Source organism: Oryx dammah, unplaced genomic scaffold (assembly GCF_014754425.2).
Source record: "Oryx dammah isolate SB20612 unplaced genomic scaffold, SCBI_Odam_1.1 HiC_scaffold_27, whole genome shotgun sequence".
NCBI lineage: Eukaryota > Metazoa > Chordata > Mammalia > Artiodactyla > Bovidae > Oryx > Oryx dammah.
In genome coordinates, this window is record NW_024070211.1 from 15514611 (window position 1) to 15539251 (window position 24641).

The following is a 24641-nucleotide window of genomic DNA, read 5'->3' on the forward strand; positions in this document are numbered from 1 at the left end:
TCCAGGGGATCTTCCCAACCCAGGGATCGAACCCAGGTCTCCTGCATTGCAGGCAGATTCTTTACCAGCTGAGCCATAAGGGAAGCCCAAGAATACTGGACTGGGTAGCCTATCCCTTCTCCAGAGGATCTTCCTGACCCAGGAATCAAACTGGGGTCTCCTGCATTGAAGGTGGATTCTTTACAAACTGAGCTATCAGGGAAGCAGGAAGTCTGTGTAAGTACTACTGATATATTATGACATTGATTCAGATTTCACTATAACGTATTTAAATTATTAATTATGAAGACTCAATATAATCATTTGTTTATCCCTTGAAAGGTGTATTGTTGTTGTTTAGTCGCTAAGTTATGTCCAACTCTTTGAGACCCCATGGACTATAACCTGCCAGGCTCCTCTGTCCATGGATTTTCCAGGCAAGAATACTGGAGTGGGTTGCCATTTCCTTCTCCAGAAAAATGAATTACTGTTGATTATTATGTCTTTAACATATAGCTCTATAACTGAGAGAAAATTACCCATGTTCCAGGCCAGAATACTGGAGTGGGTAGTCTTTCCCTTTTCCAGGGGATCTCCCCAACCCAGGAATTGAACCCAGGTCTCCCGCATTGCAGGCAGATTCTTTCCCAGCTGAGCCACATATAGCTTTATAATTGAGAAGGGAAGCCCAATATATAGCTTTATAATTGAGAGAAAACTGGGGAATAAGCCTAGAGATTTTAAATTACTTTAAGATATTGCCAATTTCCAAAAAAAAAATGCAAGGAAATATGTGCTGAAATAGCTCTGTTTTCTTGTTCTTACATTAAGAAATCACCAGGTTAACAGACTCAAGATCTGATGACCCCTACAGATGAAGATAAAGCACTTAACAAAATTCAATAACCAACTGCGACAGCTCTAAGCATACTAGGGATAGAAGAAAACGTCCTCAATTTGATAAAGGACATGTAACCAAAACCTACCACTAACATCACATTTATTTAGTTAAAGACCAAATATGTTCTTCCTAAGATTGGGAACGATTCAATAGTCTATTCAGTATGATAATGGAGGTCCTTGACAAAGTTAGGGAAAAAGGCATAGAAATTAAAAAGGAAGAAGTAATACTGGACTTATTTGCAGACAACATGATTGCGTTTGTAGAAAAATCCTAAGGAATCTACTCAAAAAAACCTATTAGAATTAAAGTGAATTTATCAAAGCCACAGGATACAATAACAGGAAGAGGCAATTTGACCAAGCTGCCTTAAATAGTAAGAGAGAAGCCAGAACTCAAACTCAGGCCGCCTGGCTCTCAAGTGTTCCTCTAAGCCAATATCACTGCCAGGAAAGTAGATAAGATTGTATGAATTTCGTGTAGCTAGAAAACAACCACAGAAAAAACATTCCGTGATAGCAACCTCAAATGTGAAGGCTCTTTATGAAGATCATAAGTTTAAAATACAGAGTCACAACACTGTTAGGCTCTGCTAATGGTGAGTGCAACCTCAAACTAAAAGGTCTGTCTTTGAGTGACAGGTGGTATGGTACTAAGAATGTATCAGGTTTTTTCAGTTAAATTGGCCTCTGCGGAAAATAAGATATTGTCCTCATTGCCTTATTGTTGCTTTGTTTCACTGCATGTAAATTATGAACTTTGAATTCTTCTTCTAATGAAAGACACCTATTGTCTCTCCAACTCTGTCTTGCGCCTCTTGTGGCCCAGAGTACATGATTGCAACATGAATGGCCCAGGCTATGTTTATGGTCTATTGACAACAGAATTATGGTGCTACTGAGGGGAATATAGTACGGCATTGTGAGAGGTAGCATGGTGTGGTGGGAACATTTGAACAAGTCATTTGGTATCTCTGGATCTCAGCTTTTTCACTGAATACCTAATGTATAACATCAATAAAAGTTGGAATTTATAGGGTTATTATAAAGATTAAATGAGATGCCTGGCAGATATAAGATGCTAAATAAAAATGTAAGCATGATACACCCACACTTGCTAACTCTGTTTCTCATACACACACACACACACACACACACACACTCATGCCTGTGCAAAGGTTAATAGTTGAGGTTGATTTATCGGCCATAATGTGGCCCAAGGATAGACTGCTATAATTGGCTTAACTTATTTTCGGTGTGGCCAGAAAGAACTTGGAGAAAAATATTCGTTCTGGGGCCAGACAGTCAGTAGTTGGTGGAAGGTCCCACAGTTCAAACACCATCAGCATTTTCTTTGACCTCACTACACTTTTGATCTTTATCTCAGCAGTTCTGAATGTTTCACTCCTTGTTTGAATGTTGGGATGAGCCGTGAAACTGAACACTTAAACACTGAAGACCATCAACAAAGAAGGAATTTAAACAGATAGTGGAGCAGTTAAGGAGCTTATTAAAGCCAAGATGGAGCTGGTTACAGCTCTGTACAACCATGGAACCTCAGTAAATCACCATCTGGGCAGTCTCAGCTCTATTTTGAAATTCCTTTTAGACTCTCTGCCATTCTAATAACAATGAATTAGTCTCTCAATCCCCCAAACCCTATTTTGATTTACCTAGATGTATGGCTTTGTTACTTTAAGTATAGATCTTCTTTTTAACTACTCAAAAACCAAGTCTGAAGTGACAGAGTTTCTTTAAAGAAAGGACCCCAACAATCAACATGTAAAGACTCTAGAAAAGATGTTAGAGACTTTCACTTAAAAACTGGAGAAACAAGGACCCTCCTTTCCTTGAACAACTAAAAAGGTGGACAAAATACATAAAGCAATGTTTTTCAGACACTGGCTGGCAGACGGTGCAGGCCTATGATTAGAGGAAAGAGAAACAAAGTGAGTCCTGAGGTTGTGTCAGTTTACTGCCTGGAGGCAGTTTCCAAAGAACGTCCCAAGGATGGGGAACCGAAACAGCTCAGTGCTCTCGCTGGGCTGAAGAGAGCGGGATCAGAGATCCAGGAGGGCACAATGGCTAGAATTTGTGAAACAGAGAACCAGAGAGGTGGGTGCTACACTGGAGAAAGGTGAAAGAGAGAGAGGCACGCACTCCGCAGCTCTGTTTATAGACAGGCCTCCCTGGAGTCTTTGGCTGAATACAGATCTGCAAGGCATGAGAGGAAACTACTCAATTCCACTATATAAACGAGTTAGGAGACCCATTCTCAGAGTTCACACAGGGCTGGGAATAGCTGTGTTCACATCGGAGTAGACAGACCTTGTAATATACAAGGAATGAGAATCTTCAGAAGCACATTGCCAGAGTAGTGGGAGCTATGTTAGTCCCAGAATAAAGACTGCTTTGGACCCACCATAACAAAGTTTAAAACCAGTCCCTGAAAGGATCCAACTGATTCCAGGTAACTTAACTACATTCTAAAGCAAAGTATAGCAAACAAGAATATAAAATTAACACTGTCCAGTATCCGATAAAAACAACCAGGCAGGAAAAGAAAGTCATGAACCAGAAGAAAACAATATAAATAGAAACACAGTCAGAAATGACAAGGATGAAAGAACTAACAGACAGGGTTGTTAAAACACCTATAATAAATATGTTCCACATGCTCAAGAAGTGGAGGGAAACAAACATGAGGACAAGAGAAAAGAGATGCAAAACCACAAACATCTGGAGATTAAAATATACCATCGCAAATCACAAATACACTGAATTAGATTAACAGTAGAGTAGGAACCTCAGAAGTAAATGTAAAGACACCACATTAGAAACCATCTGAGATGAAGCACAGACAGAAGACAGAATAAAAACGGACAGCGCACCAGTGAGCTGTGAGACAGTCTCAGCAGTGTAACACACATGGAGGTCCAGAGGGAAAAGAGATCTGGGAGGAAAGGGACAGAGAAAAACATTTGAAGAAATAATGACTAAAAGTTTTCCAAATCTGATGAAAATTATAAACCCATAGGTCCAAGGAGCTCAAATCCAAGCAGAATAAATATAAAGAAAACAGTTCCAAGGAACATCATAATCAAATGGAGGAAATGATAAAAAGAAAATCTTAGAAGCAGCCAGAGAAAAGAGACACATTACAGAGGACCAAAGATAAGAATTATAGCATATTTCTTATCAGAAAGTATTCAAGCCCGTAGGAAACGGTCAGACAGCTTTAAAGCACTAGAAGAAAAAAAAAACCTGTCAACTGATAATTCTTTACTCAGTGACAATTTTCTCAAACTGAATGTAAAATAGAACTTTTAAAACAGAAAAACATGGAAATAACTAATTCTAGCATACCTGCACTACCGAATATGTTAAAGGAAGTTCTTTAGGCTAAAGGAAATTGATAAAAGATGGAAACGCAAAGGAAAAAAGATTGTCCAAAACAGTAAATAAGTAGGTAAATATAAAAGCTGTTTCTCAAAAAAGATAATTATTTAAGACAAATGTAGTAACATATTAAATAAAATATATGATAACAGCACAGATGACAGGAAGGGAGAAATGGAAGGATACAGTTTTAAAGTTCTGCCTTAGACATAAACTGATATAATCTTGTTTGAGGACAAAGACATAGGCAATAAGTCAATAATAAAGATATAATGAAGTAAGAAATAAGAAACTTGAATAATCCAAACTCAGGCAAAAGAGGGGAAAAAGAACAGATGAGATAAATAGAAATAAAACAGCCAGATAGTCAATTTAAATGCAACCATATCAATAATTACAGTAAATGTATATTGTTTAAACATTTCAATTAAAAGGCAGAAATTTTAATACCGGATAAAAAGCAAGCCCCAACTATAAGCTTTTTAAAAGAAACCTACTTTAAAGGTAAAAACATATATAGGTTAAAAGTAAAAGGATGGAAAAGATATACCGTACACACAAAAAGCACAGGAAAGCTGCACAACCAAATCAATATCAAGCAAAGTAGGCTTCAAAACAAGAAATATTACCAGGAGAAAAAGAAGATCATTTCAGAGTGACAAAGGGGTCAAACTCATCAAGAAGGCTTATAATCCTAAATGTGTATGCACTCAGCATTAGAATATCAGAACACATAAAAGTAATAATTGATAGAACCAAAAAGAGAAAAAAAACTCACAGTTATAGGAATTTGAATACTCTTATCTTAGTAACTGATAAAACAAGTGGACAGAAAAATTTATAAAGGTATAAAAGTCTGGAACAACATTACCAGTCTAATTTAGTTAGAACACTACACTCAGTGACAACAGAATACACATATTCTGGATCATAAAATAAGTCTCAATAAATTTGAAAGAATCAAAATCATACAAGGTACATTTTCTGAGCATAACAGAATTATATTTGAAATCAATAATAGAAAGATATTGAGAAAATCCCTAATATTTGGAAACAAAACAACATACTTCAAAGTAATCCATGGATCAAAGAAGAAATCAAAAGGGAAATTAGAAAATATTTTGAACCAAATGAAATGAAAAACATTACATATCAAAATTTATAGACTATAACTAAAGCATAACTTGGAGGAAATTTTGTAGCATTAAACATATATATCAGAAAAGAAGAAACATCTCAAATTATTAATCTCAGCTTCTACCTTAAGTAGGCTGGAAATCAGTGAAATCGAAAGCAGAAAAACTACAGAGAAAAATCAACAAAATGAAAAGCTAGCTTTGAAAAGATTAATAAAATTTGATAAGCCTCTAGTTAGACTGATGAGAAAAATAAAAGAGAGGAGGCATAGATTATCAGTAATAGGAATGAAAGATTTGGCAGATATTATAAGGATAATAAGGGAATAGGAGCAATTTTGTGCCAACAAAGTAAACAGCTTAGGTGAAACAGACAAATTCCTTGGAAAGCACACTCAAGAAAAAACAGATAACCTGAATAGCCCTTTATTTATTAAAGAGCCTGAATCCTTGGTTTAAAACCATTTCACAAAGCAAACTCCAGGCCCAGGTGGTTTTACTGGTGAATTCTACTAAAGATTCAAAAAAGAAATAATACCAATAATATATAAACTCTTCCAGGGAATAGTGAAGAACTTCACTTTCGGAATCAGGCCTGAGTTTGAGGCCTGAGTTTCTGTCTCCATTATATATTAGTAATATTACAGTGGACAAATCATTTCACTCCTTAAAGCTAGTCTCTTCATCTGTAAAGTGGGAGTAATAAGAAGAGTATTTGCCTTGCACAGTTGTAAGAATTAAATAAGAACTCACATAATGTCCCAGTATGGAGATGAACACATATATTAGGTACTCGATAAACTGTAATCACAATTTATTTTTACGTAACAAATACTGTTCTCATAAAACTCTTTCATTCTATTGTAAATAGAAATATTGTCTATCTTCCTTTATTAATTTTCAGGGATAGAGGAGTTTTTCCTTTGGGGACTATAATCTCATGGGTAAAAGGCCTTCAGTTCAGTTCAGTCGCTCAGTCGCGTCCGACTCTTTGCAACCCCATGAACGGAAGCACTCTAGGCCTCCCTGTCCATCACCATCTCCTGGAGTTCACTCAAACTCACATCCATCGAGTCGGTGATGCAATCCAGCCATCTCATCCTCTGTCATCCCCTTTTCCTCCTGCCCCCAATCCCTCCCAGCATCAGAGTCTTTTCCAATGAGTCAACTCTTTGCATGAGGTGGCCAAAGTACTGGAGTTTCAGCTTTAGCATCATTCCTTCCAAAGAACACCCAGGGCTGATCTCCTTCAGAATGGACTGGTTGGATCTCCTTGCAGTCCAAGGGACTCTCAAGAGTCTTCTCCAACACCACAGTACAAAAGCATCAATTCTTCCCTGCTCAGCTTTCTTCACAGTCCCACTCTCACATCCATACATGACCACTGGAAAAACCATAGCCTTGACTAGATGGACCTTTGTTGGCAAAGTAATGTGTCTGCTTTTCAATATGCTATCTAGGTTGGTCATAACTTTCCTTCCAAGGAGTAAGCATCTTTTAATTTCATGGCTGCAGTCACCATCTGCAGTGATTTTGGAGCCCCCAAAAATAAAGTCAGCCACTGTTTCCACTGTTTCCCCATCTATTTCCCATGAAGTGATGGGACCAGATGCCATGATCTTCGTTTTCTGAATGTTGAGCTTTAAGCCAACTTTTTCACTCTCCTCTTTCATTTTCATCAAGAGGCTTTTTAGTTCCTCTTCACTTTCTGCCATAAGGGTGGTGTCATCTGCATATCTGAGGTTATTAATATTTCTCCCAGGAAAAGGCCTTAACACCATATAAAAAAAGCAAAGACAATAAAGCAATCTGCAATTCTGATATGCATATCTTTGGGGAAACAAGAAAAGAAGAGCAAAGAAAGTAAGCATTTTATAAGCCAGGAAAGGACAAGAAGTAGGGCCCAAAGAGTCAAGTGTGTGACTGAGAGTGCTAACATACACCACTGGAGATTTGGGGGAAATGAGAGAAAATTAAGGATTTAAACAGCAAAGTCTAAAAAGGGGATACAATCTATTCATTTTCTACAGGAATTCGTGAAATGGTTGGCATCTTGCACTCTGGAGAGATGAAGGTGGAGAGGTAGGAGCTATGATGGGGACAGTGTAGTGAATCATGAAGAGCACAGATAAGACACACACGAGATGCTTTTACACCCAGACACCAGCACTGGGACTGAGGTGAAGTAACAAATAGACCAGGAAAGCTCCAAACTCAGGAAAGCTTGGGTTCAGGGCAAACAAAACTCCGCAAGCAACTCCAAGATGCAGAAGGTTGTTGTCTTACCTCCCCAGCAGTTAGCCCAGCACCCTGCATGACGTCAGTACATCCGGGTCGAAGGAACAGATGTGAATATATATATTTGATAGTAAAACTACTGGCAGTAGAGAAGCTGAGCTGGAGCAGAATTCCTCTTTATCCCAGGGTTCTGCCTTCTGTCTAACTACTATCCAAACCAGCCTCCACACTGGGGGTGTGATCCTTTGAAAAGAAGAATATGACCATGTTTGTTCTAAAGTGTTTCAACAGCTCCCTGTGGCCTTCAGCACAAAGTCCAAATTCCTTGGCCTGAAAGCCAGCCTTCTGTGTTTGATGCTGGCCTACTTTGCAGTTTTGTTTCTGTCCCTGCCCAACATACATCATGCTCCCATGGCAGAGGACTACTGAAACCCCCACATGTACTACATTCTCACATGTACACCTCACCTGTGCACATGCTGCTCTCCTCTCTGAGGTGCGCTCTCTGCCTAAGGCACTCCTCATTTCAAACGTCTCTTCCTCCAGATGGTAATACCTCTAAGTTAGATCTCTCCTCTAACCTTTCAAAAAATGAAAGTGAAAGTCGCCCAGTCATGTCTAACTCTTTGCAACCTGGTGGACTATACAGTCCATGGAGTTTTCTCCAGGCCAGAATACTGGAGTGGGTTGCCATTCCCTTCTTCAGGGAATTTTCCCAACCCAGGGATTGAACCAGGTCTCCCGCATTGCAGGCAGATTCTTTACCAGTTAAGCCACAAGGGAAGCCCAAGAATACTGGAGTGGGTAGCCTATCCCTTCTCCAGGGGACCTTCCCGACCTAGGAATTGAACCAGGGTCTCCTGCATTGCAGGTGGATTCTTTACCAACTGAGCTATCAGGGATACCTTGTCTATACTTCTATTTAGAGCACTAAGTACAATACCATAATTGATGTTTCCATGTCTCTCTTCCTTCATAAACTTCCAGACTGCCAAGACTGGGTTCGAGTCATCTTTGCATCCTTAGCTACTAGTATGGGGGTATGGAAGCTTCAAAAATGTTTTTTGAACAACAAAAAAGAAAAGAACAGATTTTAAAGGCCAAAAGTAGAAACAAAGCTTAAATACTTGGGTGAGCAAGATGTAGCGGTACTACTAAGAGACACTTGAAAGTGAAAGCCACTCTGTTGTGTCCAACTCTCTGTGACCCCATGGAATTCTCCAGGCCAGAATACTGGAGTGGGTAGCCGCTCCCTTCTCCAGGGGATCTTCCCAGCCCAGGGATCGAACCCAGGTCTCCTGAACTGCAGAAGGATTCTTTAGCAGCTGAGCCACCAGGGAAGCCCAAGAGACGCTTAGGGATGCACAAGTCCCTCCCTACAATTGGGAGGCTGTGCCACAGATGGCAGCTACAGTGCTCCCTTCCAATTGTCTCCTGTTACTGATCAGAGACAGAATTTGGGGCTGGATATACTGGAGGGCTGGTCCAGTATGGTACTTCTTATCTCATATTTTCCCCAACCATTTCTCACACTCATTTTGCCTTTGAGAAAGCAATTTCATTTTCGTACGCTTTAGTGTCACCATTTCAAAATGTTCCAAAAGCCAAGTTCCTCTGTCATGCTCTCATTTTGTCTCTTACTGAATAGTAAGGGGAATTTCAGCACTCAATTCAGGATGAAAATATTCTGAGCCCAAACTTAATGTACAACTTTAGGGAAGTTATCCTACTCCTCTCCATTGCAACAGTCTCCTTAAAATGCAATTGACCCTATATCCAGGAGGTCACAGGAAATAGTAAAGGTGTTCCTGTGCACCTTACAGGTATTAGCCCATTTAATTCTACAATCCTTTGAGGCAGGTACTATTATTATCCCCATTATGCACAAGAAGATGGAACACAGAGAGGGTGAAGACTTGAAGAGGGCTGTGAAGGTGGCGCTAGAGGTAAAGACCCCGCCGGCCAGTGCAGGAGACATGAGACACGGGTTTGATCCCTGGGTCGGGAAGATCCCCTGGAGAAGGGAATGGCAACCCACTCCAGTATTCTTGCCTGGAGAATTCCACAGGCAGAGGAACCTGGCGGGCTGGAGTCCATGGGCTCGCAAAGAGTCAGACACAACCGCGTGACTAACACTTTCACTTTTCAGAGGATACAATTGCATTTATGCTTTTTCTACAAAAACATAATTTTACTTTTTTTAAAAAAGCATTAAATATGTAAGTCCATATCACCCTCCCCTCAAAAGATTAATTTAGACAAAATTTAAGGAACATCTACTATGTGCAGTAGAATATCGTCAAATTACTATCAATCTCTTATAAGCATATTTCCTGCTGAATAAATATCTGTGAATAAATGAAAACTCTTTCACACATGGATTCAGAGAAGCTCTGTATTTCCAGATGTTTCTTCAGAGGGAATGGTACCTTATAATAGTCATCTTTCCCCTGGAGAAAATATTCATTCCCACTTCAAGAGGGACAACTCAACTCCTCAAGTCTTTGAAAAGCCTACAGCCACCTTTATCTGTATCCACGGTTCCTACATTGGTTTCTTCCCCCATCAGAAACAGAACACAGGAAGATCAGGTTACATTGGTGTCTTGGGCCTGTATAAATTCCTGGGAGGTTCTCTCTTCTGTTAGGAAAAGTTTCCCTGGCAACCATATTTACACACTCAATTCCCTCCCCTCCTCTGATTCGCTGGTTGGTATAAAAATTAATTTGCATTGAATCACTGAAGCTTACAAGTTAATCAGTTTAACAGACTCACAAAATGTTAGAATTTGGTTTCTAGCCAGAGCTTGCTTCTTTCGGGGATTGTCCCCTTTCTTTTGAAATCTGAATTGTAATTCTGTTCAGTTCAAATATTTTAAAACACATCAAATATGTATGCTGGATATTTCTGGCTATAGGTAAAGAAAAGAAAATTCTCCTAATGGCATCTGGTCAATATTATTAGTTAAGAAAGATTAAGAGAGGAGGATGTACTTTACTTCTAAATTAAGCAAGATCAGCTATGATAAAGAGCTAGAAGAGACGAGTCAAGGACCAAGACAAAAACGTCTGGGTCCTGTGAAATGATGAATTCAGGCCTAAGATTCTGGGTGATCAGAGCTCAGGACCTAGGTAAAGGAATGTGATATGAATATTAAGAATAAAGTGTCCATAATTCATTCACCAAGTATTTATTAAACATCTAACAGTGCTTGGTGCTGGGAATATAGCAGTGGATAAGCCAGACCCAGGTCTTCCTTTCATAAAGTTTATAGTCAAATATTTCAGTAGTAAACCAGCATTGGCTTTGTTATTAAACCAAGTATCTTTGGGCTAGGGGCTCATTATGATTTCCTACACGGGCCAGAATTAGTTTCAGGATGGAGCAGGAACTTCCAGACAGAAACAAGCTCAAAAAGTCCTCTTTGGAGAAGGTGAGTTGACAAGTCAAATCTTTGACATATACAATGATTTTTTTATATCTTCAACAACAATGACACATGAGCTTCTAGACAAGAGAGATGAAGAATGTATTTATCATAGGGCACAAAGTTAGGTACTTTGTAGTATACATACTAAAGAAGAGAGTGTACATAAAAAATTAAATAAATAAAAGCATATAAAGGTATCAGCCATTCTTGGGTATACTCAGCAAGCATTTATTGAGCATCTTCTATGCTCAAGAAAGAGTTTTAGGAACTGAAGCTATAGGTATGAAAAAGACAGGGTGCCTAGCAATTATAACAATGTTTTAAGTGCTATTAATAAGATGTTATAAACAGGTCTAGGTTTGTCTGACAAACCTAGACAGCGTATTAAAAAGCAGAGACATTACTTTGCCAACAAAGGTCCGTATAGCCAAAGCTATGGTTCTTCCATACTCATGTGTAGATGTGGGAGTTAGGCCATAAAGAAGGCTGAGTGCCAAAGAATTGATGCTTTTGAACTGTGGTGTTAGAGAAGGCTCTTGAGAGTCCCTTGGACTGCAAGGAAATCAAACTAGTCAATCCTACGGGAAATCAACCCTGAATATTCATTGGAAGGACTGATGCTAAAGCTGAAGCCCCAGTACTTTGGCCACCTGATGGGAAGAGCCGACTCATTAGAAAAGACCCTGATGCTGGGAAAGATTGAAGGCGGGAGAAGGGGATGACAGAAGACAAGATGACTGGATGGCATCACCAACTTGATGGACATGAGTTTGAGCAAGCTCCCGGAGATGGGAAGGACAGGGAAGCCTGGCGTATGCCTGGCAGACCCTGTGTGCCCTGGGGTCTCAAACAGTCAGACATGACTGAGCGACTGAACAAGAGCAGAAAGGAAGATCAGAGAGCAAGGATGCAACTCATTAAAAGCAGATTGGGAAGTGCTTCTGAGACATAATACCTTGATCTTAAAAGACAGAAAGGGTTGTTGTTTTAGGCTGATATATCCGGGAATAATTGTTTAAGCAGCAGACAATTACTGCAGTGCCTTATGGAGACTTTGTGAGCCGCACAAGCAGGAGGCCGTGGAGAACACCGGGCCACCTAGACTCTCTCCTGACGCACACTGTAGGCCACACTCTAAATCTCTTCATGGTTTAGTTTCACAGATTCTTGGGCTCACCTGACCCATGATGGGAGTAGAGTGAAAGGAAGTAGCTTGTTCTGGAATGGGAATGACGTTGGTGATAGAGAAAGCGACACAACTGCAAAATCCTGCCGGAGATCCTTCACAAAGGAATCCATGTTGGCTGGTGCCAGGACTTGGTCAAACGGTCAGCTAGTATCAAGTGGTGTCAGGATTTGGTCAGTACCTGGTCAAACGATTACTCAGAGAGATTGGGAGAGGGAGGAGCCTGAGAATGAGTAAATGTTGTTTTCTCGAGAGCAATAACCATGAAACCCAGAAAAAGTTAACTTGTTGTCAGTTCCAAGTAGTGATTATAAAGCCTAAGATAAGAGACAAGACCAAAACTTAAGTGTTTCTGGTTTTCATGATCCATACAGGTAGATAAAGGAGCAGAGTGGGCAAAAAAGCCAAGAAAGGGATAGTAACATTCATGATAAATGTGGGGAACAGGGCCACATGTTTCAAACCTGCTGGGTAGTCCCCAATGGCACCAGTCTGGTTAAGAAGTTATCAGATAAGGGCAAATACGTGTTCAACCCCAATTTTTGTTTCAGTAGGTTACGAAATGGCCTTTCCAGCTTCCTAGCAGTTGAGATCACTAAACAAGAAATAGAAATTAACTATTTCTTACTTAAACTGGGAGTAGCAACAGGATCAGGACAGTAACTCGATCCAATCATACTCTCATGATATGATGAATGAGGTTCCAGAAGCCATTCTGGGTAAATAATTCCTTGCCTCTTTTTTCTTTTCATACTGGATATCTATTAATACTTGAATTTCAAAATAGCCCCCTTTCACCCTTTATATCAGGAGTCAAAATGAAAAGACAGGAAAATGTGATGGTGTACCATGATACAGCAGAGACTTCAGGTTATGCAACCAAAAGGAATTATCAGGACAAAATGCTTTCATAGCTTTAGGAGGGAGTATTGATACATTTGGGTAGAACCACTTTCATACCAGTGCAAAATAAAAGGGCAGGTCTCCTTGATAAAAATTATCAAGAATTTCAAGAGAGCAACAACAGAGCATTCAACTGAGTGTGGGGTCTGTATAAACTCAGGGCCCCGAGAGACTGCACAGGTCGCACACCCATAAAGCCAGCCTGGCCTTCAGGGACAGTATAGTATGGTCCTTTTGTAGAGCTTGAGAGTCAAAGCTGGGTCCACATCCCATCTTTGCCCCTCATTAATTACGCAATTGGGCAATTCACTTGGCCTCTCCATGCTTTTAGTAGGTTGTATGGTTGCAGTCCAGTACTGTGAGGATTAAATGGGATAATGAATAGAATGTATACAAGGTGCTTAACACAGGTAAGCACTCAATAAATGGTAACTTCAAAGCAGTAAGTTTAAGAAATGAATTGCTGAACTGCTGTTAAGGATATGAAAGAATGAAAATGATATTTCAGGACAACTAAAATAATGAAGTAGACAGAAAAGAGCAAATCTTTTGTTTGACTCTTCTGCCTTCTCTAATCTCTTCCCTATTTCTCTTTTTCCTTTTACTGTCAAACATGAAGAAGGTAAATACATGCTGTCTCCATTTCTTACCCACATGTCATGCCCCCATCCTCTTTAATCTGGTATTTAGTAGCCCTATGGCTATCCTCCACAAAATTGAGGTTATTTTTTAAAAGCTACTAATGACTCCTGTTCACTAAATAGAATGGACATTTCCCACTTTGTATTTAAAATTTCATACTGCTGATCAATCCCTTCAGCTTGAAACCCTGTCTTTGCTTCACTTCTACAATAATATACCCTCATGGCCAACAACATGTCTGATAGGTATCTATCAGGTACCTAAATAAATGGCCATGAAGAGGATGCATTTGTGGGATGAATAAATTAGATGATTCTCTTGTTTCTGTGATATTCCTTATTTTCCACCATACTGATCCCATTTCTTACCTCCTTGAACGCAGGCAATCTCCATGCTTAGCCTTGGTCCTCTACACCTCTATTTCTATGCTATCACACCACTAAGAATCAAGTGGGAACTACACTAATCACATGGCTTTATTTATTTTTTTTTTTTTAAAGTTTTTTTTTTATTGAAATTGTTACAATATTTCTTCTGTTTTATGCTTTGGTTTTTGGCCATGAGGCATGTGGGATCTTAGCTTCCCAATCAGGGATCGAACCTGCACCCTCTGCATTGGAAGGTGAACTCTCAACCACTAGACCACCAGGGAAATCCCTAATCACATGGCTTTAATTATCAACTACATATAAGACTCCCTGACTTCTCTCTTTTGAACACTAGTGCCTCCCCGACCAGCTTCCAAATAATTAGGGGATGCACCCACTTATAAATTCCAGTATCACCTCAAGATATCTAGCACTTAGCTTTTCCTCTTGTACCCCAAACTGACTTTTCTTTCCATCTGTCTTATTTCTGTTGATCTTGTCACTCAAGTTCAAGGCTATATTTGATTCTTCCTTCCTTCTTGTTCTCCATATCTATCAGTCAGAGTACCGTTCATGCTTCCTTTATAACAGTGGTCTCCAACCTTTTTGGCATCAGGGACCAGTTTCATGAAAGATACTTTTTCCATGGACCAGGGCTGGTTGGGGGATAGTTTCAGGATGATTCTCATAAGGAACACACAACCTTGATCCCTCACATGCTAAGTTCACAGATGGGTTCAAGCTCCTATGAGAATCTAATGCCACTACTGATCTGACAGGAGGCAGAGTTCAGGCGGTAATGTGAATGATGGGGAGTGGCTGTAAACACAGATGAAGCTTCTTTCCCGTACCTGCTGCTCACTGCCTGCTGTGCAGCTGACTTAATAGACCACAGCCCAGGGACTTGGGACCCTTGCTTTATAACACTTATTGAACCTACCTCTTTCTATTTTCACTGCCATCATCCTAATTTAATTCCTTCTCCCCTCACATCTAAACGATTTAAATAACCAGCCTATTGGTTGTACAGTTCTCTTTCTACCCCTTCTAAAGTTTATTCTATACACTGTTGTTGAGAATCTTAACATACTACTTTTATAACCCCCATTTCCTTAACGAAACATCTTCAGACTTTCCATCATACAGGATAAAGCCCTAACACCTTAGTTTGGCATTTAATGCCTGTTAAAATCCAGTTTCAGACAGAAAACAACAAAATACTGTAAAGCAATTATTCTTTAATTAAAAAAAAATCCAGCTTCAATCAACACTTCCAATCTTACAACTTCTATAGTTAAATCTTCTGATTTTGCCACATTGTCAGTTTCATCAACTGACCCCTGGAAACGTTCCTCCATGCTCCAGTCCTGTGTTTTATGAACATATCTTCTCCTGTCTAGAAATCCCTCCCACTTTCCTTCTCTGTATATAACAAAATCCACCATATCTCTGAAAAAAAGTCTTCCTTGATAATCATAGTCCACAATGATATCTTTTTGCAATTCTGATAATATCATACGTTTAGTACCTTGAAAATTTACGGAAGTATGCTTTATACTGAATTCTCACAAGTTTATAAAGTAGGTGGCATTATTACATACAAATAAACAATGTCAAATAACATGCCCAAGCCACACAGCAAGTAACTTCTAGAACTGGGATCCAAATCCTTGTTTAGCTGAAAATAACCCCTGGACTATACCACCTCTCTCAGTTTCCTGTCTCCTCCAAAGCTCAAAGACAGCACAGTATTTACACACAAGCAGGTGCTCAGTAAACATGCTGATTGAGAAGACTGCTTAAGTAGCACCTGTGATTCTCAGCACTTACAGAACTGTCAATCTCAGCAGAGCAAATTAAGCATATCAACCCAGTGTCATGTTCTTTATGAGGCTTGATCTATAACTGAGTTCAAGAGGGGGATTTGCCAAAAATTCACCATGTTCCACTCTAAAAATAAATTTTGATTTCAGCAAAGCTAAAAGGCCCCTTCTCTGAGTCAAACATTAGGTGAGTTCTGGGGATGAGGTCTACTTGACCACCTCTGGGTACACCCTTCCTCTGTTTCCAAATGAGCAGGAAGTAAAAACAGGCTGGCTAAGCTGATGGCTTACGAGAGAAAAATGGACTATTTATGGTTCTACAAGCAGAGGCTAAGGCAGCAGAACAGTATTTGCTCTGGTAGCTAAGACCTCAGTAAAAGAAGCCTAATCAAAGTGAATCATGAGTGGAAACTGGATCAAAGAGGATACTGGTAAGATAATAGTAAAAAGAAGTAAGAACAGAAAGAAGGAAGTACTGGAAATATTCTACTGAAGAGATGCTGGTGTCCTTTTCTTCAGTTGCTTGAAGCTGTCAGATCCAACTCTGTTCTCCAGTGCTAGACCACTAACAGCAGGCTCTATCATCTCTGCATGACTTATGGTCTCAGTCCCAAACTGTTTGTTCTGACCCACATCACAGGCCAGCTCCTTCCAGCTTCCCATCTGATTACTCACTTCCCAAGGTTTCACAAATCTGACCTCACAGACTGGATGTTCAGCATGGCTTCCCTGGGTATGACCCATATTGCTCCCTTACTGTATAGTTTAGACTTGCCCTCCTGGGATGGTCTATGCCCAGTGTTCCAGTCCTCTACCTTGGAGCTATAGCAAGTGACTTCTTTCTCACGTTCATATGTTGGACCCTTCTTGGAAAGATATGAGTGATAAAGACCAGGAGTGAAGCTCAGAAAAATGATGAGGGAAAAATGTGGGGGAGAAGATCAACAAGATGGAATCTATCACTGGAAACTGTGATGGGAATTAGAAATTCTAGGTTACTTTGTCAAGAAAGGAAAAAGGCTACGACTGCATTAAAGCGGTTGCCTAGAGATACCATACTCCTAAAGTATCTAGGATTTCCCTGGTGGCTGAGACAGTACAGCATCTGCCTACAATATGGGAGACCCGGGTTCGATCCCTGGGTCGGGAAGATCCTCTGGAGAAGGAAATGGCAACCCACTCCAGTACGCTTGCCTGGAAAATCCCAAGGATGGAGAAGCCTGGTAGGCTACAGTCCATGGGGTCACAAAGAGTCCGACATGACTGAGCAACTAAACTAAACTAAAGCATCTATATTCACGGTTTCCTCTGCTTCGGCTGCTGTTTCTGTTCTTTCCAGTCTTCCCTGCAAGGCAAACTCCTATTCATCCTTCAAGACCTTACTTAAACATGTTCTTTCCTGAGAAGCCTTCCCGGATCATCTCACACAGCTATCTGTTCCCTCCTCTGTGCTTCTTTATGGACACATCTATTATGCTGTTACCACTTTAACTGGCAATTTTATTTCTGTCTCTCCTACTACTTCTCTGAGGACAAGGATTAATTATCTTATTCATCTTTGCATCCCCAAGACATAACAGAGTGCCTGGCAAACAGCAAGAATTTGTTGTTCTGTGATAAAAGACATCAAGAGCAACATGAAAGTGAAATTCGCACTTCACTTGCAAAAATCAAATTGGTTCCTGGTACTTTTCATGTGTAATTGCACTTTCCCTTGATTCAGAAGGAAGGACTTTAGACTCAAAAAAAAAAAAAATTCTACTGATATCACTGGTCATCTGCACTGGTGAGAGAAATAGCCGTCTTCCCCACCACCACCCCCAACCCCCACTTCCAAGAAGCCCCCAGAGCAAGCTTGGTATTAATGGCACATGGCCCATCCTAACATTTCTATTGTAGTGAAAGCTAAATTACACTGTAAGCCTAAAGCTGCCACCGTTCTTAGTGAATTGGTGGTGGTGGGTAATTAAAAAAACACACTTCTCTAGCAGACCTAATAGGGGAGTGAGGGAGGAAGATAGATTTAATCCTGGCCTAATAAGAAATTTGTTAGAAACTCACGCAAACAGCCGCTTCCTCTGGACATGACAGACCCGATCCAGGTGTCCAGCAGTGACCTTATCCCATGAGTGTCAGGTCATCACCCAGCACAGAAAACCAGGGCCCAGGGCCTTTCTTGGGCATCCCTCCTTCTGAAACCTGGCAAATCTTGGGGGGCCTGCTTTTCCTTTAGGGGACTGTCAGCTCCTCCCAGTACCGACAATCCCCAGGTCCCTTCGCTGGTGCCCCCCAAGCACCGCTCTTGCCTTCGTCCCACTGGGGCCCCAGCTTGACTCCGGGTCAAGAGTGCCGGCGGCTGGGCTGTCAGGCCGCGGCTGGGAAGGGGCGCCGAGGTCAGGCCCGACCCCCGGGTCTCCTCGCACTCCGCGGGACGCGCGGAGTAGACGCAGGCCGCGCAAGGCCACGGGCTACTCAGGCGCGGGCCTCTGGGCGGTGGGGGTGGCGGGGTGGGGGACTCGGCCCCCCCCCACCCAGAGAAACCGCGCGAGTGCGGGTACTCCAGCCGGTTCCCCGCAGCCCCCGCGAGTCGCGGCCCCAGAGCTGCCCCGCAGTCCTCGCCCGGCTGCGTCCCGACCCCGAGGGCGCGCGGCGGCCGGTCGATCCGCTTGCCCGGGCTGCTCGGCCCCGACGCGGGCCCCACGGCGCGGATCCCGGGTCAGGCCGCCGCCGCCTGCCTGCCGGTACCCACGGCAATGCCCCGCCCAGAGCGGCCCGGCCCGGCCCGGCCCGGCCTTGACAGCTGGGTGCCCAAAGGGTTAAGCCGGCAGCGCGGCGGCCCGAGTGCCCCGCGCGCTGCCAGTCCGCCGCGAGCCGGCCCCAGCGCGCACGCGCCCGCCCGTTACCTGCGGTCGCGTTCGCGCTCCTCCTCCACCTGGCTGCTCTCTCCCGGGGGCCGCCCCTCAGCCCGCCCCCTCGGCTCGGCGCCGCGCACCCTGCTGGCTACTCGGCCAAGGCCTGGGGAGGAGGGGCGTGGGGCGATTACCATATATTAGCATACCAGCGTGCGTCACGTGGCCTCTCCAGCCAATTGGCACTGTGGAGAGGCGGGGATTGGGTTGAACACGCCTAGGTGCTGCTCCGGGCCTGAACCGGTGGCCATGGCAACGTCTGGGAGAGAGGGGGTAAAGGGGGGAGGCACAGAGCATCTTCCCTACCTGAGATGGTGTGAAGGCATCCCCACATTTCCCACCCCGTGGAAGGCGAGGGGCTGAATTTGGCTCCTTTGGCTCCTCTCAGAAGCATTCAGATTCAGCAGACATTTATCGTGCGTTTACCATGGGTCTAACACTTTTCTGCAGAATATGATTCCCTGGATAACCCTGTGATGTCTGTAACCCCACTTGGTAGAAGGGAAAGAGGAGGCTGAGAGGGTAGATCACTCACCCAAAGTCACAGAGGCATACTGAATGACAAAACTAGAGATTGGAGCCCATTTCTGACTTCAGGGTCCCCGAGTTATTTTCTCCAGTAGGGGTCTCCCAGCACCTCCTCACAATTCCAGGTATACCAAGCAGCTGGAAGAATCCTCATAGAAACTCTGTACAGGGCTTTAATGTTTCCTTACAATGACCTTTGAGATTAGTAGGCAGAACAATGATGCCCAAATTGCAGATGAGAAGAAATGAGGCTCTGAGAGGTGACAGTGATCTATCTTTGGTCAAACAGCTATTAAAGAACTAGTGCTTAATCACTATGATTTACACTCAAGCTTGCTAACTTTATAAACTTTTAAATTCAAACATGATGGTATTGCTATGACCATTTTACATATTAAGAAACTGAGGCTTTGGGAAGTTAAGTAAATTGCCCAAGGTGGCACAGCTAGGAAGTAACAGATAAGGGTTCAAATCCAGGTTTATCTGGCTCCAAAGCTAGTCTCCTAGAGTCTCACTGGGACTAGGCTCATTTAATTTAGATTCAGACTTCAGAACTCCTTCTCAAACAGAACTTTCTCTCCTATCCTCTTAAGATGTGACCATGTTCTCTATTAATCTTGCAAAATATTACATGACAGGTGATACATGTTAAGGTCACAGAGGCTAAATATTAAAGGAAAACAGAGTCACCCCTGCAGGTGGGTTAAGGACACTATAATTCTCAGCTCTTCAATTTCACCCCTGGGGAATGTGATAGTTTGGTGAAGGCAGAATCCCTTAAAAGAATAGGCACCTACATTTAGGCTTTCCTCTACTTCTTCCTCTAGTTTATCTCAGAGGATCTCTAACTAATTATTGGACAAAATAGTAATACCTCAAACCAAATATACTAAACTTTATAGGCATTTTAAGAGATTAGCAAATGTAATTTTGCCTGTAAGTACATTTAGCCTTATTGGGCTGACTTAAAACCCAATTTCCTCCTAAGCTGTGATGTTTGGTGTTCAAAAGCCCAAACTTGGAGGCAGACCTAATTCTAATTTGCCTACTCACTAATTGTGTGACCTAGGGAAAGTTACTTAACTGCTCTGCCTCAATGTCCTCATTTATAAAATCGGATAGGAATGGTGTGAGAATCAAATGAATTAATGAACAAAAAGTATTTAGCACAAGTTATGGCTTAGAAGTAAAACCTCCATAATTGTTAGCTGTTATTGACAGAGGAGCTTTCGCAGGAACAGACAACCCACATGTACAGAATCTCTCAAGGTTTCCTAGCTGGCTTTGGAATTCTGGAGCTGTCTCTCATCCCTTGTGGCATATTAAACAGCCTGTTGTGCTGGTGAAGGCTTGTTATCTCTCCAAATGACATCCTCTCTTCTTAGGATCATAAATAATTCCTGGACTCAAAGGAGCTGGTTTCTCCTGTACATCTCCTAGCACCAAATTACCGGAGTGGCTCCTTGCAGAAAGGGATCTTGACAAACAGTGGAGCCATAAGTCAGGCGTCTTGAAACACTTTTATGAGCGCCTTAATGAGGGAGATGAGCTGTCATCAGGAACTCTTCCCGACCTTCCTGGCCACAGGAAATGAGTTCTTTGTGCTCAAAGGGTTTCCAAAGCTGAGGCGTAAAGAGTTTTCGGGAAGTGGGGCAGTGATGAGAAGCTGTTGACTCAGAGAATCCCAGGGCTAAACAGCCCCCATCCTGCCATTCACCTTATAGGGTCAAATTACTCAGGGCTTATTGCAGCAATAGCACCAAAGGGTGGCTTGCAGGGGTGGATGTTAATCCTTTTCCCGTCCCTCCATGCACACACTTCAACAGCCAATCTGCCACCATCCTGAAAGATGGAGCAGTATAGACAGTATTTAAGAGCATTGTCTCTGCAGCTGAAGAAACAAGTGTGAACCCTGCTTCCGTTATTCTCTATCTCTGTGTCCTTGGGAAACTTGCTTAACCTCTCTCTGTCTCAATTTCCACATCTGCAAAATGGGAAAAATACAGTGCCCACCTTACAGGCTCTTGTGAAGATAAATGAGTGACTAACATAAGGTGCTTAAAACACCCAATAGGAAGCCCTGGAGATATGTTTGCTAATTCAACAAAATAAACATGGAGTCCAATACAAACAGTGTTCTTTTCTGTAGAGGCGACCGCAGCCCTAAGCAAAATGCTTTGGACCCTCTCCTAACTATATGCTGCCCCTTTCCCCTCTGACTTGCAATAGGAAGAAGATGTGCTTCAGGGTTCTACTTTGAATGTGGACTCTGCCGCATTCTGTTCTGTGAAATTGGTCAAGTTATTTTACACCCTCAAACCAGAGTTACATTATTTGTAGAATGAAACTTTCTCCTGGAGTTGTTCTGAGCATTCAGTCAGATCGTATTTGGTAGGAGGTAATGAGAGCCTCCTACTCTCAGGACAAAGATCCTTCTTGATCATAATCACGTTTCTCTTTTACTGAGCTATTTCTAGTGATGTCTTTACTTTCCAGTAATGAACTAATATTTAGTGAGCACTTACACTGGCCCTGTGCTATGTATCATATATACTTAGAGTAGAATGAACACGTGGAGTCCAAGATGTGAACTTGCCCAAAAACACAGTGGAAGTCAGTGGTGGAACCAGGATTCAAGCCTGGACTGTCTAATACTCAAGTCCACGCTAATGACCCTCCATGCCACAGGCTTTCCACTCCAGCTCAGCTCTTGGAACTCAGTTCTCTTTCTTTAGCATTCCTCTCCCATCCATACACACACTCTCCCTGGTGGCTAGCAGTGCCCAGCACAGTAAGTGCTCCATGTGTGTTTACTGAATGGGTGAAAGTAAATGACTGTGACATCCTCTTATAGTGATGAAAGCCTCCTTTTTTTCTTGGACTGTCCCCATTGGGGAAGAGAAGCAGCTGGCAACGCTCCTCCCCACCTCCTAGCATCCTCTTCCTGCTAAATAATCATGTGGAAGGCTTTCCTCCCTCTCCCTGGGGGAATCAGGCTGCTGCTGCTGCTGCTTTTTTTTTTCCCCAGAGATCTACGAGAGACACAATGATGACTCATCTTCAATGAACATTTGGAGAGATGTCAGGGCCATTGGTGATTTTAAGGGCTCTGTTAATATCCATCAGTGGGATCATTTCCAAATAATGGCCTTGGATAAGTGTATTAGTTTACTAGGGCTTCTGTAACAAAATACCACAAACCAGGTGACTTAAAACAACATAAAAATTTACTCTCACAATTCAGGAGACCAGAAGTCCAAAATCAAAGTGCCAGCAGGACTGGTTCCTTCCTGTGGGCGAAGAGGGAAAATCTAATCAGTGCCTCTCTCCTAGCTTTTGGTGGTTGTCAGCAATCTTTGGCTTATTCGTGTATCACTCCAATCTCTGCCTCCATCATCACACAGCATTTCCCCTGTATGTCTGTGTCCAACTTGCCCTCTTCTTATAAGGATACTAGTCCTGTTGGAGTAGGACCCGCTTTAATCCAATAAAGTGAAAGTGAAAGTTGCTCAGCCATGTCCACTATACAATCCATGGAATTCTCCAGGCCAGAATACTGGAGTGGGTAGCCTTTCCCTTCTCCAGGGGATCTTCCCAACCCAGGGATCAAACCCAGGTCTCCCGCACTGCAGGTGGATTCTTTACCAGCTGAGCCACAAAGAAGCTCTAAAACCTCATTGTAACTTGATTATATCTACAAAGACACTAGGTTTTTTAAAGGTGTTTGTGTTCCAAGGCTCATTACCGGTTCCTCCAAGCTTCCATAGGCTGGTCCAGTATTTGAGGGACTTTGGAACTTCAGACAAATCTAGAATCATCCCCTCTCTGACAGTGCAATCCTGCAACCTTTCTTCTCTTTAGTCACATCCATTGACTAATCTTGGAAGCATCACTTCTCTGAATCCCGCAACAGATGAGCATGAGGGAACTCCTTGGGGGCAGACACAATGTCTTGTTCATCTTTTTTGCCCCCAGTGTTAACATAAAAACCATCATAAAACTGGTTCTCAATAACCATTTGTTTAATCAATGAAAGAACATTTGCTCCAGTTAGTACAAAGGGCCATTTATTTCTCACTGTTTCTACATCTAATTTTCAGTGACAGTTGCAGAGTTGGTTTAAGATACCTGAATTCCGCTCTGAAATACACAGTTCTTTTGACATGAATATTCCATTTGTCACTACATTATTAGAAGAGATGGCATTTTGCTCCTGTTATTGGTAGCTGATACAAATATTGTCCTGCCTCAAGCTGTCATCGTGTGAGATCACAGCCTGGAGCAGTGAGGCTGAAAACTGGGGCAGGCTGGGGTCAGAGATGGGGTCAACCCAGCAGGAGTTGTCAGATGAGAGCAGGGGTGAGAAGGAGGTCAGATGGGAGATCAAAGTCCAGGAACTAGGCAGGTACACAGTCAATCCTGGCTCTCCCAAGGATGGTGGCCTGTGACTGGAGCCCCTTTGGAAAATGTCTCATAGGCAGGTCCTCTGAGCTGGCCGCCTGCTCAAAGGTCTCCGGAGAGTTCTTTGTAATTGATCTGGGTCTGGGTTCCCTCCTCACAAAGGGGATACAATCAATCAACATTATTTGGCAAGCCTCATGTTCATATGATCAGATAAACTTTAAAAGCCTGGAAGCAGTCTTGTTTGTTTTAGTCACATGGCCCCAGGCCTGCTGCTAATTTTTAAATTAATGGTTTTAGGTCTAATGCTGGTTATGCATCAGGATCAGCTGGGAACCCTGGCTCAAATACAGATCTCCAGGTCCTACCCCCAAAGATTCTGATTCTCTGAGTGGGCTACTGACACCTCCTAGAAAGACCGTGCAGTGCAATGGTTCAGGGTAGAGGCTCTGGAGCCAGACTGCTTAGATTGGCAATGGTTTTGCCATTAACATGGTGAACCTGGGTGAACTTCACCTTTGTGAGCTTCAGTATCTTATCTATGAAAGAGAATAGGATAAAAGAATAGAATAAAAGAGAACAATAATATTCAGTCAATTGATAGTATGAGGATTAATGACTTAACACATGCAAAGTCTTAGAATACTAAGTGCTCAATAAATGTTACTTATGATTATCTTGGAGAAGGCAATGGCACCCCACTCCAGTACTCTTGCCTGGAAAAGCCCATGGGTGGAGGAGCCTGGAAGGGTTCAGTCCATGGGATCACGAAGAGTCGGACACGACTGAGTGACTTCAC

At 42.3% G+C, this 24641-nt stretch overlaps 1 protein-coding gene across 1 annotated transcript in view; it reads right to left on the reverse strand.

Moving 5' to 3' along the window:
* PHC2 (polyhomeotic homolog 2) overlaps nucleotides 1-18939 on the reverse strand; it is a 119141-nt gene extending 100202 nt beyond the window's left edge. Inside the window, exon 1 of the mRNA XM_040228087.1 lies at nucleotides 18908-18939. The gene's annotated coding sequence lies outside the window, so the exon portion shown is untranslated. The remainder of the gene's footprint in view (nucleotides 1-18907) is intronic.
* Nucleotides 18940-24641: the final 5702 nt, after the last annotated feature.